The following is a 15,462-nucleotide window of genomic DNA, read 5'->3' as shown; positions in this document are numbered from 1 at the left end:
CAGGTGGAGGTGGGGTCCTCTCAACTGTGATTCAGACTTTGTTCTAGATCCTTTCTGATCATTGTACATCTCCCAGACACAAACAGAGGCACCTGTTTATTTAAGTACCATTATGAGTGAAACACTTTATTCTTTACTTAGAATTGTGTGCAGACCACCAAATACAGTTCACCAGCATCCTGGCAGGAGTACCCAAGTGTGATTTAGTGTTTGCTTGGAGCAGCCTTACTGATTCCTAAACCACTCCAAGCATTTATACTGCCTGTGCCAGGCCAATCCTGTCATTTCCTTTATCAAAGACTGAGAAATACAGCCTCAGGAAGACATTACCCAGGATCCAGGTCTCTCTAGATGTCCTCACTGTGTTCTCCATAAAGGTTGTATAGCAGTGGCCTCTAGAATCCTGGGGGAGTCAGAGACACACACCAGTCAGCCTGAGCCCTTACATGTGACTCCCACAAATATCTAGACCCAGCATAATTCTTGGTTTTATTTCCCTCTTTTGGTAAGTATCAAGGGATTTTCTCATTAGCAGGGGATATGAGAGTTCATCCATAACCAAAAATGGCCAAGATATTAGTTTGCCATGAGGAAGCATGTGGGGGAGCGGAGGACTGGGAGTTGGGGATACAGAGGAATGATAAACATCAAAGTCCTACTGTAGAGCATAAGGAAGTATATTAACTATCCAGTCATAAACCACATGAAAAAGAATAAGAAAAAGAATATATATTTCTGTATGTGTATAACTGAGTCACATTGCTGTGCAGCAGAACTAAACACAATACTGAAGATTAGCCACACTTCAATAAAATTTTTAGAAAAGAAAAAGAGTGTCCATAGTTCTCCTATCTCCGTGTTTCTTTCCTGCTGACTCCTGCTCCTTGTTTTCTCTTCAGAGAATGCTGGTTCTCCTCCTTCGTCCCCACAAATCATATTTTATTAAAAAAAAAACCTTTATTTTGTATTGGAGTATAGCTGATTAACAATATTCTGAGTTTAAGGTGGACAGTAAATGGACTCAACCATATGTATCCATGTATCCTGGTCCCAAAAATATCCCTCCCATCCAGATTGTCATATAATTAAGCCGAGTACCCCTTAAGCTACACAGTAACTAGTTGTTGGTTATCCATCTTAAATAGAGCAGTGCCCACAACACATTCTTGAAGACTTAACTTAGCAATTCTGGGAAGCCTTTTTCGGCTCGTACTACCCTCTTTGGACACTCAAGGCTTGGGTGAGTAACGTACTCTGGTTCCTTATCCCCATAAGTCAGTCTGCAGCCCTCATCAACCCGAGTAAGTCCCCAGGGCCCCAATGCAGAGCACCTCAGGATGCCATTTGCATGGAATCCAGTGCAGTTTTGCCTAGAACCAAGCAACCCTCCATATGGTTCCATGAGTTTACAGTTTTAGAATTCCTGAAATTCCCTCCCTTCCTCAAAGGCTTCTTTGAGCCCATCAGCCAGCTCTGAACTGCCCTAGGGAGCTGACATGAAGCCTCCACCCTGTGCCAGGGCTGAGCAGTCACTGTGCACACTTTATTCACATTAGCATCCAGCCTCCCCACAGAGGGGTCAGGTAGTCTGACTCACAAAGGGGGCACCCGGCCAGAGCAAGGGGAAGATGCATCCGAGAACTAGGCTGACCATGTAATTTATCATCCAAACCAGGAAAACTGTGAGAAGGGAAGGGAGACTATTAATCCCTATGGTGGGACAGCACACTGTGACTGTCCCCAGCCATTCTCTTGTCACATGACTTATTTCAAGGACTGCTAGAGCTGACTTTCTGTGTGCATCCATCTGAGGGTTCAGATTGAACTGAAGCTCTTTGAACACTGAGGACCTGAGTGATCCCCTCTCCTTGTGACTCCCTCATGCCAGCATGGCGTGGTGTCTCCACATATATTTCAGGATGATCAGTGTCCCAGACGGCCCTGTACTCTCAAGTGGTTCATGTTGTGGGAGGCTCTGGCCCAGCCACAGAGCTCAGCAGCATCTGCAATAGTGCAAGATGGCCTGCAGAGGGCGGGATTCTCCCAGCAGCAGGTCAAGGGTTATTTCAAGTTCCTATTTAAGAACCACCCCTCAGGCTTCTCCCCTCACCTTGAGGATGTAGGCTTGAGCTGGGACTGGGTAGTTGATACCATTGATGGTGAAGATGATAGAGGGCAGGGTATTGACGGCAAAACATGAAATTTAGTGCTGTTAGAGACAGAGGGAGAGAGGTTGGCCCTAGAGATCCTTCTTGTGTGTGGAGATTGGGAGTGACCCTGGGGCATGACCCTTCACCTTGGAATCCCATGGCGTGGCGCCGATGAGCTTCTGGATGTTATTGACCAGTCTTCTTGGGCCAAGGATCAGTGATGTCCTAGTGTCCACGAGGGCCTCGCATCCACCAGAACAAGCAATAACCTTTCTTCTCATGGAGAGGCTGAGAGACAGTGTGACAAAGTAGGCATCAAGGTCACTCTGAGTCTCCCCAGAGCTGCCCTCTTCACGACTGTCTCCTAAACAGCGCTTTGTCTCTTGCACTCTTTTCCTTTGCTCCCGACATTGTACCTTCCTTGACATTCTTGAATGCAGTACTTGAATACACCAGGCTCTTTTGAACCTTGACACAAGCTGGTCTTCCTTCTTAGAGGAGCCCCCTCCCCTTTTATTAGCAAATGTCTTCTCATCTTCCAGATTCCAGCTTAATTGTCGTGGTTTCAGGGAAGTCTTTCTCCTGGTGTTTATCAGTCTCCTTCCTTGATAGTCTCTGTAGACACTTCCTCATGTCTAGCATGTACCAAAGTCACAATTCACTATGTGTGTGTCTCGTTTCCTGTGCATCTGCCTTCTTATATGGGAGGGCAAGTTTTACCTCATTGCCTCCTTAAAGTGCCTGGCACACAGTGGATGACCAAGGCTTGTCTGTTTAGTGAGGGAATGAAGACTGTGAGAATAATGAAGGAGAAACACCCAGATAGCTATATCTGGTGGGGAACAAATAAAGGGTCAAATGCAGAATGAAGATGGAGATTCGTGAGGGCAGCAGATTCTCATAGTGGTGGGAGAGAGGGGCTCCTCTGGGAGAGGGTGTCTGCCAGCACTGCTCCTACAACCAGCTCAGACCCTGAAACCCTAGCCAGGAATTACATGACTAGCCCACAGAAACTCCAAAGGACAGGTCAGCTTTTGTCTGAGGGTATCACACAGAATCCTATCAATTATGCCTTTTGTCTTCAGGTCACTCCTGGATCCCACATTCCTGATTCTCTGTTATAGCCCCTGCCCCACTGTGTGCCTATGAACGTGGGATGTCTTTTTTATTATTTGCTTTTATGTCTTAAGACTTCAGCAAATCTCTCTACACTGGTCAGTAGTTGCTCCCTTAGGAAACCAGTATCCCCATTTTCTCAGGACTTCCCCTGCTTTAATAGTGATATTTGTCTGTATTGAGAACTTCCTTGGTCACAGGTAGCCCCGGAGAGTTGGTCATCTTATACCTCTGTTCAGGCTGGAGAAATTCTCCCTAATCCTCTGTTCACCACACTGTAGAGTCCTCTAACCATGCTCCATGCCTCACAGGGCAGTGGGTGCATTCCTCTCCTAGCTGCACAGACCTCTCCGGACCCTTTTAGGACCCTGGTCAGAGCACTGGTCAGAAGGCTTGGGGATTATGAACCCATGGATTGTTTGTGTATCTATGTTCTTATGTGTTTGTTTGTATGTGTGTTTGTATGTGTCTCTGTGAGTGCTTGTGTGTGTCTGACTAGCTATGCATGTTTATATGTGTCTCTGTGTATGTTTATATGTATCTGCTTGTGTGTTTCCATGTGTCTGTGTGTCTTTCTTTGTCATTGTGGGTGGTGTATATGTCTGTGTGACTGGGTGTCTGAGAATGCATTTGTGTGTGTCTGCCTGTATCCATGTACAGTAGCAGGAGCATCACTTGGGCTGACCCTCTGAGGGAGAGGCTTTCCGGTCTATGTGTACATTCCAGTCACACACGTGGATCAATGGTACCCAGAGAACTCCCTGGTAGTAAGATTTATCCACCCCACCAAACATCACCACACTGCCTTTAGCCCTGCATGTGTAGAAAGAAGAGAGGGGGGTTCCTTGGAGGACAGTAACAACAGCACTGTCTGAGAGCTGTGCTTGTCCACCCATCAAGGCGCTATTAAGTTCCCCACCTACAGATGAAGAAATTGAGGCTATGAGCAATTGAGATCTAGACCGAAGTTGGTTACTGGCTTAAGACTGGCACAGAGGAGGTTAGAAGCTGAGTCACCTGACTGGGATCCACCCACTGTATCTTCTGAAGATGCCCTACCTCCTGGGACATGAGTGCTCAGACACACTCAGAGGACAAGATGCTGAAGCATATTGGCTTTCTCCTTGTCTACCTTGTCATTTTTCAGGAAAATAAAGCCTGGGAGTTCTAAGGGTGTGGGTTCAGGTCACCCAGAGTTGGCTCTGCTGGCCTGTGACCTCTACTGTCCAAAGGGCCCCACACTCAGAAGGGACCAATCTCTGTCTTCCCTGTCTTGAAATGCCTAATATTTCTTGAACAAGGAGTCCCACACTTTTGTGTCCCACACTTTCATTTTTCACTGGCTCCTACAAATTGGGTAGCTGGTCCTGGGCTTCCAGTGAAATGCTAATGAGGAAGGAAAGATATCCACCATCCTTCTCCTTCCTTCCTTATCAAATTCATAAGCAAATCCTAATGCCTTTCCCTTCAACTTGTCTCCTGTTGCCTTCCACTAGCCTTCCTCCTCACTCACCCCTCTAGACCAAGCTACTGGTCTTGAGAACAGGATCAAGGTTGTGTTCCAATAAAATTTTATTTATAAAAGCCAGGGGGTGATGTCAGGTAGGGCCCTGGGGTCATAGTTATGGTGGGTTAGATTATCTCTCAGGATACTTCTTTGTCAAGTTTTCTATAATTTTCTTGCAACTAAAAGCATCTTACAGCTAATTTGGAGAAAGAGATTGTCCATCTCAGACTTACTTGCTCAAGTAGAAGGCAAAAACAGGCTCAGAAACGGCACCTTGATTCTTCAGCTTGTCCAAGATGGGGATGGCTCCAGTGAAGGATATGTTAGGGTAGTTCAAGACCAAGATGCCATCAAAAGGCATCTCAAACCAGGATTACATGAAGGTTAGACCGAATGGCTGGTCAGTACTTACAAGGTCCCCAATCTGTGGGAGAGAAGAGTTTCCCACATATAGATATGTGAAGTGGGGCTAGGACTGGGTTGGGGTGCACTGCCTTAAGATCCTCTGAGAAGAATAGAGGCTGGCTCTGACTTCGGTGGCCCACAGACGGTTAGACCAAGCTGGGAGGGGAATTTGGGTTCCATTTGAGAGAGGTTGTGAATTTTAAAACATCTGCCCCTCTGAAAAATTTTCCTTATATTTGCTGTGAAGGATGGGGCTGGATATCATGATATTAGTTTTTTAATATTTAATTTTAAGCTGGTTGAATGTGTCCAAATGTTAGTAGGCAACACCTAATTTGTCACTGTGATAGACTGCTAGGGCACCAACTCACCATTCTGAGCACTGAGAAAGGAAAATAATCATCAACACTTATGCTATTTTTCTTTCTATTATGCATAGGTTATGTAACTACAAACAGTTTTCAGGAAAACAGGCTAGACTGTCCCTTCTGGGGATGATGAAAAAGTGTTGGGGAGAAGCTATAATACAGATGAAACCTCACTCACTGGCCTGCAACTCACCTGCTTCCTCCCAGTTTCTGAAAAAATAAATGGCATTAAAATTGGAAGAGGAACAGTTATTTAGTCTTAAAGGAGAACAACCAAGTGAAACATATGACTACATTCTCTCAATAAACTGTGAGAAGACATCTCCTTTTTGAGAATCAGGGAAATTTGTATGTGGACTGGATATTAGATGTTAATTTTATTGGGAACAAAAGAGCATTTTTTTTACATCCTATCATTTTACCCCAAACACTCATTATGCATATTTTGTGAAATGTTCATCTCATCCCTCAAACACTTAAGGAAAAATGAATAAGGAGTAAAAGAGAGAATGAAATGAGTGTCTGCCTTGATTTAAAAACAGATCTGCATAGCTCCTATGTATTGAATTGTGTCCACCCTTGACTCCCAATGTGATGGTATTAGGAAGTAGTGCTTTTGGGAGGTACGCAAGTTGACATGGGGTTTTGATGGTGGTCCCTCATGATGGGATTATCCTCTTCCTCTTTTTCTATCTTATTCTCCCTCTTTCTCTTTCCTTCCCCCACCACAAATGAGAACATAGTAAGAAGGAAAAGGCCTGATTCAAGTCAAGAATGTCTTCACTGGGAACTCAATTGTCCACCACCTTGATGTTGCATAGTCTCCGGTCTATTACTACCTGTGGGACTAAGAGGTTAGCTTTGTAGTTATTGATGCCAAATGATGAAATATAGGGTTCATGACCCTCTTCTTTCTTATATTGTTATGTTTGAAATCATTTTATAGTAATAAGTTCATAGAATGAAGTTTCTATCTTAGTGATACCCTGAGGGGCCCAAGATAGCAGATTCAGGCAGGTCCCCAATGAGTGAGTGGTTGGAGGACCACATGCTCCTTACTCCAACTCTTCTTTTGTCATCTGAAAACCATCCCCCCCCACCCCCATGCCTGACAACTTTACCTCAAACACTATCTGCATCTCCACTCCCCTGCTAAGCTACTGAATCATGTAGTTGGAGATCTAGATGATTCAGAACAGGGTCTGGAAGGAGAAGGAATGCAGACATTTTTAGAAAGAATGATCTGGGCAGACCCCTCTTTGGTTTTCCCTTCTTTATTGCCATCTGCAGGTGAGGGATAGGGCCTGGATAGAGAGGAAGCCACAAGAGAGACTGCATGGATATTTGAAAGAGAAGGGAAGAGGAATTCAAAACCCAATATCCAGGAGGTGGGCAGCTTGCACAGGACCCAAGAGGGAAGGAAGAAGCACTGGGAAAAAAATAGTGCCTACCTGAGGGCCAGACCTACCTGAGTCTTCCTGTTAAACTTGGAGGTCATGTTCTTCCTGCTTTAATTTCTGCTCCAGATGTGGAGGGGATAGAGCTGTAGTCACTGCTAATGAGTCACAGGGAGAGGGACAGCCTCCCCAAGGAGACCTTGGATTTCACTCTAACTGTGGGTATCATCTCAAGCCAGAGAGCAAACGGCAGGTCATCCAAAAGATGACCTACTTTAAATAGTATTCAAAATACTACAAAATTTGTCTAAGAGTCCTGGCATATCTTGTTCCCAGAGTTTTTTAGAAGAGATGATTTGTTAGCCTAATTGGGTTCTGCTGAGGATTCTACAAGCTTCCCCATTGGTATCTTTTGACTTATAACTACCAGATCTCATCCCACAGAACCAAAATGATGATAAGTTCCAGGGGCAAGGCCTCTAAGGTCACAGGTGTCTCAGCAGCTGTGTGCCAAGTGGTCTACCACTCTCAGTCCTGAGCCAGGACCCATGAACATCACCAGACAGTTACAGCCCCCTGCCCACCAGAGGCAGCCTCAGCTTCCTCAGCAACACCCACCTCTGAGCCACTTGTCCACTGATTGGCAGTGAGCTTCAGTCTGTAGCAAGTGCTCTGGAGCAAGTCCAGTGTCCCTCATCCAAGAGATGGGAAACTGAACCCTGGGGTGTATGACTCACCTTAAGGCTGCAGGTAAGTTAGTGAAGATTTGGGACCCAGGAACTCTGGTTCCCAGTCTAGGAGACTTCCAGGAAGGGAAAGATGAGAGAAAGCTCAATTGCATCCACTGCTGGGTAGCTCTCAGATGTCTGCAAGCACCAGAGTGGAAGTTCCTTTCCCTTTGTCCCTCAAGTCTGGTTCCCATTTTATCAGCAGACCTGCCTCCATGTAGCAGCAGGAAAGCAATATTCAGGGCTGTTTCTTCTGGGTTCCAGGTACAGTGGGGGTGCCCAGGCTGTAGTGACCCCAGGAGGCAGTTGTGCAGGTGGTGACTGACTCACTCCCAACTCAGAATCTCCAGAGCTCCCGCTCCTCATTCACACAACACCGACCTTGGGTGACTGAATAACATACACCTGCATTCAAGTGAGAAGCATTCCTTTCTCAGCCTTCTGGTAATTTAGATAAGTGTCTTATGTTTCCTCAGAGAACCCCTGGTGAGCGAGGCTGGGGTCTGAGACTAGCCTGCATAAAATGTATGTGTTCCCTCTTTGATGCTCAAAATAGACCTTGGAGCTTCAAAGGCCTTGAGAGGGTTACAATCACACTTATTTTTCTTCAGGACTTTGCTTTATGAAACTGGTTGGAGAAAAAGGACAGAAACACAGGACAAGGCTGGACATCTCTGGGTCCCAGCTGATTGTGAGTTGAGTTCCATCCACCAGGCTTCACAGTCAGGTGCTGATGTTAATCACAAGCCACCTTTGAAGAAGGAATAGAGGAAAGAGTTTTTGGACAGAGAGCAGTGTGGTCAAAGGGCCATGGGAATCACATGGGGCAAGATGAAACAAGAGTCATTACTTGTTTCTTTGCTCTATCAGTTCCTTGGAGTTTCTACTCCTGAGAACAAGTACATTGAGATAGTCAGAGGCATTGGTGGTGCCCCTTGCACCTGATGCTCCTGGAGATAACTAGTTTGTGGACACGTCCCTGAGTCCAGAGCATATCCAGCACTGTGATAGCCCCAGGTTCTCCCTTCTTGGGAAGGCTGACATTGCTCATTGCTGCTAACTCACAGCTGAAGCATGGGATGAGGTCATGGTGGTTGACCTGTAGGCCATGTTCCAAGCATGGAAGGAAGGTTAGCAGTGTAAGGGTAGCCATTTATTAAACTTGGTTACCTTGGTCTTTAGCAGGCACTACTTCCCACATCTAGAATGTTTTTCTCCCAGCTTTATGCATGGCCAGGTCCTTCTCAACATTTAGCATCATCTCATACGTGTCTCTCTCAGGCTTGCTTTCCCAGGCCACTCCACTCCCACAAGCACAGACCATGATCCAAAAAGTGCCTATAGACACTTCCCTCCATCAAAACAATAATTATAGTTACCAAAGTGGAAAGGTGGAAGAGGGATAAATTGAGAGTTTGAGATTAATATCTGTATATTATTTTATTTAATAGATAATCAACAAAGACCTACTGTACAGTTCAGGAATTCTGCTCAATAGTCTGTAATAACCTGTATGGGAAAAGAACCTAAGAAAGAGTGGATACATGTGTATGTATAAGGGAATTAATTTTACATACAATTAATATTAATACAATACTGTAAATTAAGTATACTCCTATGTAAATTAAAAGCTGAATTTTGAAAAATGCTTATGTTTATAGACTCATGGAGTTCTTTAGACTCGCAGGATTCCAGATATGATGCTGGAGATGGCAGAGTGGGTGCACAAGTTGAGACATTATCAGAGGTTGCATTTTCCTGAGCTTTGGTTTCTTTTTGGTTCTAGTGTCACCTTTGATTAGTCTTTGGAGAATCTAATACAAAGGCTCCGAGAAACCTGTGCGGTGTTAGTTGAAGAATGAGAGGGAGGTGCTAGTCAGAGAGTGAAATCCCAGCTCCCTAGTCTTGGGTTGGGGCACGTTTGAGGCACAACTTATGTCCCAAGTTCCCTATGAAAATAGGATGTAGCTTCTCTCTCCACGACTTGCATGATATCAGACCCAGACTGTTTCATCCTTTTTCATGCCCTGCTTCCCTTGAGACCTCCCTGATATTTCTATGAGAATATTTTTAATGTAAATTGATTTACTTTAATTGGAGGCTAGTTACTTTATAATATGGTAGTGGTTTTGCCATAAATTTACAGAATCTACTACAGGTGTACATGTGTTTCCCATCCTTAACCACCCCCCTCCCCATCACATCCCTCTGGGTCATCCCAGTACATCATCCCCAAGCACCCTGTCTCATTCATCAAACCTGGACTGGTAATCCATTTCACATATGATAATATACATGTTTCAATGCAATTCTCCAAAATCCTCCCACCCTTGCCCTCTCCCAAAGAGTCCAAAAGACTGTTCTATACATCTGTGTCTCTTTTGCTGTCTTGCATATAGGGTTATCGTTACCATCTGTCCAAATTTCACATACATGTGTTAGTATACTTGCACAGAGTTGGACACGACTGAAGCAACATAGCAGCAGCAGCAGGAGCATACTGCATTGGTGTTTTTCTTTCTGGCTTACTTCACTCTGTATAATAGGCTGCCAGTTTACCCACCTCATTAGAACTGATTCAAATGCATTCTTTTTAATGGCTGAGTAATACTCCATTGTGTATATGTACCAAAGCTTTCTTATCCATTCATCTCCTGAGGAACATCTAGGTTGCTTCCATGTCCTGGCTATTATAAACAGTGCTGCAATGAACATTGGGATACACGTGTCTCTTTCAATTCTGGTTTCCTCAGTGTGTATGCCCAGCGGTGGGATTGCTGGGTCCTATGGCAGTTCTAGTTCCAGTTTTTTAAGGAATCCCCACACTGTTCTCCAGAGTGGCTGTACTAGTGTGAATTCCCACCAACAGTGTAAAAGGGTTCCCTTTTCTCCACACCCTCTCCAGAATGTATTATTTGTAGACTTTTGGATAGCAGCCATTCTGACTGGTGTGAAATGGTACCTCATTGTGGTTTTGATTTGCATTTCTCTAATAATGAGTGATGTTGACCAACTTTTCATGTGTTTGTTAGCCATCTGTATGTCTTCTTTGGAGAAAAGTCTGTTTAGTTCTTTGGCTCATTTTTTGATTGGGTCATTTATTTTTCTGGAATTGAGCTTCAGGAATTGCTTGTATATTTTTGAGATTAATTCTTTGTCAGTTGCTTCATTTGCTATTATTTTCTCCCAATCTGAAGGCTGTCTTTTCACCTTGCTTATAGTTTCCTTCATTGTGCAAAAGCTTTTAAGTTTAATTAGGTCCCATTTGTTTCTTTTTGCTTTTATTTCCAATACTCTGGGAGGTGCGTCATAGATGATCCTGCTGTGATTTATGTTGGAGAGTGTTTTGCCTATGTTTTCCTCTAGGAGTTTTATAGTTTCTGGTCTTACTTTTAGACATTTAACCCATTTTGAGTTTATTTTTGTGTATAGTGTTAGAAAGAGTTCTAGTTTCAATCTTTTACAAGTGGTTGACCAGTTTTCCGAGCTACACTTGTTAAAGAGTTTGTCTTTTCTCCATTGTATATTCTTGTTTCTTTTGCCAAAGATAAGGTGTCCATAGGTGTATGGATTTACCTCTGGGCTTTCTACTTTGTTTTACTGATCTATATTTCTGTCTTTGTGCCAGTACTATACTGTCTTGATGACTGTAGCTTTGTAGTAGAGCTTGAAGTCAGGCATGTTGATTCCTCCAGTTACATTCTTCTTTCTCAAGATTGCTTTGGCTATTCGAGATTTTTTGTATTTCCATACAAATTGTGAAATTATTTGTTCTAGTTTTGTGAAAATTACCATTGGTAGCTTGATAGGGACTGCATTGAATCTATAGATTGCTTTGGATACTATACTCATTTCCACTATATTAATTCTTCTGATCCATGAACATGGTATATTTCTCCATATATTAGTGTCCTCTTTGATTTCTTTCACCAGTGTTTTATAGTTTTCTATATATATAAGTCTTTTGTTTCTCTGGGTAGATATATTCCTATGTATTTTATTCTTTTCATTGCAATGGTGAATGGAATTATTTTCTTAATTTCTTTATATTTTCTCATTATTAGTGTATAGGAATGCAAGGGATTTCTGTGTGTTGATTTTATATCCTGCAACTTTACTATAGTCATTGATTAGCTCTAGTAATTTTCTGGTGGAGTCCTTAGGGTTTTCTATGTAGAGGATCATGTCATCTGCAAACAGTGAGAGTTTTACTTTTTCTTTTCCAAAATGGATTCCTTTTATTTCTTTCTGCTCTGATTGCTGTGGCCAAAACTTCCAAAACTATGTTGAATAGTAATGATGATAGTGGGAACCCTTGTCTTATTCCTGACTTTAGGGGAAATGCTTTCAATGTTTTACCATTGAGGATAATGTTTGCCGTGGTTTTGTCATATATAGCTTTTATTATGTTGAGGTATGTTCCTTCTATTCCTGCTTTCTGGAGGGTTTTATCATAAATAGATGTTGAATTTTTTTAAAAGGCTTTCTCTGTGTCTATTGAGATAATCATATGATTTTTATTTTTCAATCTGTTAATGTAGTGTATTATGTTGATTGATCTGTGGATATTGAAGACTCCTTGCATCCCTGGGATAAAGGCCACTTGGTCATGGTGTATGATCTTTTAAATAAGTTGTTGGATTCTGTTTGCTAGAATTTTGTTAAGGTTTTTCCATCTATGCTTATCAGTGATATTGGCCTATATATGGCATCTTTGTCTGGTTTTGGTATTAGGGCGATGTTGGCCTCGTAGAAAGAGTTTGGCAGTTTGTCTTCACCTGCAATTTTCTGGAAGAGTTTGAGTAGGATAGGTGTTAGCTCTTTTCTAAATTTTTGGTAGAATTCAGCTGTGAAGCAGTCTGGTCCTGGGCTTTTGTTTGCTGGAAGATTTCTGATTACAGTTTCAATTTCTGTGCTTGTGATGGGTCTGTTCAGATTTTCTATTTCTTCCTTCCTGGTTAAGTCTTGGAAAGTTTATTTTTCTAAGAATTTGTCCATTTCTTCCAAGTTGTCCATTTTATTGGCATATAGTTGCTGATAGTAGTCTTTTATGATCCTCTGTATTTCTGTGTTTTTTTTTTGTTGTTGTTGTTGTTGTGATCTCTCCATTTTCATTTCTAATTTTGTTGATTTGATTTTTCTCCCTTTGTTTCTTGATGAGTCTGGCTAATGGTTTGTCAATTTTATTTATCCTCTCAAAGAACCAGTTTTTGGCTTTGTTGATTTTTCTTATGGTCTTCGTTATTTGTTTTGCATTTATTTATGCCCTAATTTTTAAGTTTTCTTTCCTTCTACTAACCCTGGGTTTCTTCATTTCTTCCTTTTCTAGTTGTGTTAGGTGTAAAGTTAGGTTATTTATTTGACTTTTTTCTTATTTCTTGAGGTAAGCCTGTATTGCTTTGAACCTTCCCCTTAACATTGTTTTTACAGTGTCCCATAGTTTTGGGGTTGTTGTGTTTTTATTTTTATTCGTTTCTGGTTTTCTTTGGAAGAGATGATGCTAAAGCTGAAACTCCAGTACTTTGGTCACCTCATGCGAATAGTTGAGTCATTGGAAAAGACTCTGATGATGGGAGGGATTGGGGGCAGGAGGAAAAGGGGATGACAGAGCATGAGATGGCTGGATAGCATCAATAAGGGAAATGTAAAATATAAATATATTCACTAAATCCAACAAAATAATAAGGCTAGATAACATAAAACACATAGTAGTATCAGGAGTAGTTTGGATGCACATTGCAAAAACCTAAAAAAACCATAACTTTAGCAAGATGAAATTCTCCCACTGAAACAAAGCTGATGTGGGCCAGAGACAGCATGGGTGGCATCCATCTCCAATGTTACATGATTGTCCAATACAACTTCAAGATTTCCAGCTATCACAACTAAAATCCAGGGAGCAGTTAGGAAGTAGGTAGGGAAGGAGACTCATCTCTCAGCTAAATCAGCTCCTTGAAAGCAGTCTTCCAAAAAATCCCTCTTACAGGTCTGCTTGCATGTCAGTCACCAGTCATGACCAAGAGCCCGATTGGGTAGGAAATGCAGTCTTTAGTTACTTGGCTCATGGCTATATAACAAACTATTTTCAGTTTTGAAAGAGAAGCAGAGAATAGATCATTTTGTAGGCAGCCAGCAGTATCTGACTTAAAGAACAAACCTTTTCTGAATATATTAGGCTGAACAGCTGGGCACAGTGTGGGAGCCAGGAGGAAGGAGCAGCCATGAGAGACAGCTGGATGGATCTGAACTGTGGTCCAGAGAAAAAAAAGACAGACTGGTCAGTAGAGATATTCTAAGGACTGAAGTGATGATCATACATACCACATGACCCAATTTGTTTTGAAAACTGCTTTTCCAACTCGGATCCCAAATGTCTATCAATTCTTCAGCTTCTAAATACCTTGTCTTTGTTACCTCACATTCTGACCTACCTGTCTCACCTTTCTTACTTCTCTTCACATCACTTCACCATCCAGTCACCAGCATTACAAGATCCAGTACTGAGGAGTTAGCAACACTTTCTAGAAGTGTGTAGAAAAACAATGACTATTTCTACTTTAATATTAGTTTCTCCTGATCTAGGTCTTTTGAAGGACTGATATGGATAGAATTATGGAGATCTCACGTTTCCTCTAAAATCCCAACCAAGAATGTGATTTCCTTGGGCCTGGAGGGGATGCACTCACTTTTGGATTCACAGGTCTTAGCAGGACGGTAAGTCCCCTGTGTATGAACAAGTTACATTTCAAAAGGGTGTTCAAAAATCCCAATTTCTTCATAAGTCCATCAAAGTTACTTAGACAGCCAACTAAGACAAATGGCTATAAGTTACTGCAGTTAATAGCTTTATGATAGTTTTCACACAAATAATACATAAAAAACAAACACAAACAATAAAATAAACATTTTTAATCTTGCAGTACCTGGATAGGGCATGGCAACCCACTCCAGTATTCTTGTCTGCCAAGAGGAGTCTGGCTGACTACAGTCCATGTGTTGCCAAAGTTGAACACAGCTAAGCAACTAAGCACACTCTTAAAAATAGAATAGTAGTACCATCTATATTAACACTGCATTTATGCTTCCTTTCAGAAATCATAGGCTTGAAATAAAAATACTGCACTATTGTACTCCATCAGCTACCCTTGTAGCTCAGTTGGTAAAGAATCTGCCTGCAGTGCAGGAGAACCGGGTTCAATCTTTTGGTTGGAAAGATCCCCTGGAGAAGGAAATGGCAACACACTCCAGTATCCTTTTGGAAAAACCTCATGGACAGTGGAGCCTGGTGGGCTGCAGTCCATGGGGTCGCAAAGAGTCAAGCCCGACTGAGCGACTAACACGTATTGTACTCCATACAGTTCTGTACAGTAAAGTACACAAAAGCACACCCACTTGTCTGGGACGTGCCCAAGACAATGTGTGTCAGATCTGTGAACTACCTGATGTGATTGCACATTAAAATGCACTTTTACATATTTGAAAGTTTTCAACTTGAAGGTTTGTTTGTAACAGACTTGCTACACAGGTGTTCAGTGATTGTATGTAGAGAATGAACAAGAGAGGAGAGTAAGGAGTTGCCCGTTCTTTCCATTCTTGCATGTATTATGGCCGCTCTGAATAGGAATTCCATTGAGCATAATTGCGGCCCTGTGTATGGGAACATCACTGCAAGGGACAGAGGACCAGAATTCCAGGACATGGCACAAGAGCCATGGTTGGTTGAAAAGAGCCAGGAGTGCAAATTAGGAGGAAACAAATTGTCACTGGTTTATGTGAAAGACTCTGCAAATA

At 42.4% G+C, this 15,462-nt stretch overlaps 1 pseudogene; it reads right to left on the bottom strand.

Annotated features, from left to right (window-relative positions):
- Positions 1–253: 253 nt before the first annotated feature.
- Positions 254–7,044, bottom strand: LOC147342134 (pregnancy-associated glycoprotein 1-like; annotated as a pseudogene).
- Between the last annotated feature and the right edge of the window lie 8,418 nt (positions 7,045–15,462).

Source organism: Bos grunniens, chromosome 29, assembly GCF_055505025.1.
Source record: "Bos grunniens cultivar Pamir isolate PY7600 chromosome 29, Bosgru_T2T1.0, whole genome shotgun sequence".
In the NCBI taxonomy this organism is placed as follows: domain Eukaryota; kingdom Metazoa; phylum Chordata; class Mammalia; order Artiodactyla; family Bovidae; genus Bos; species Bos grunniens.
Note: the sequence above shows the minus strand (reverse complement) of the source record. Positions and strands in the feature narration are given on the sequence as shown.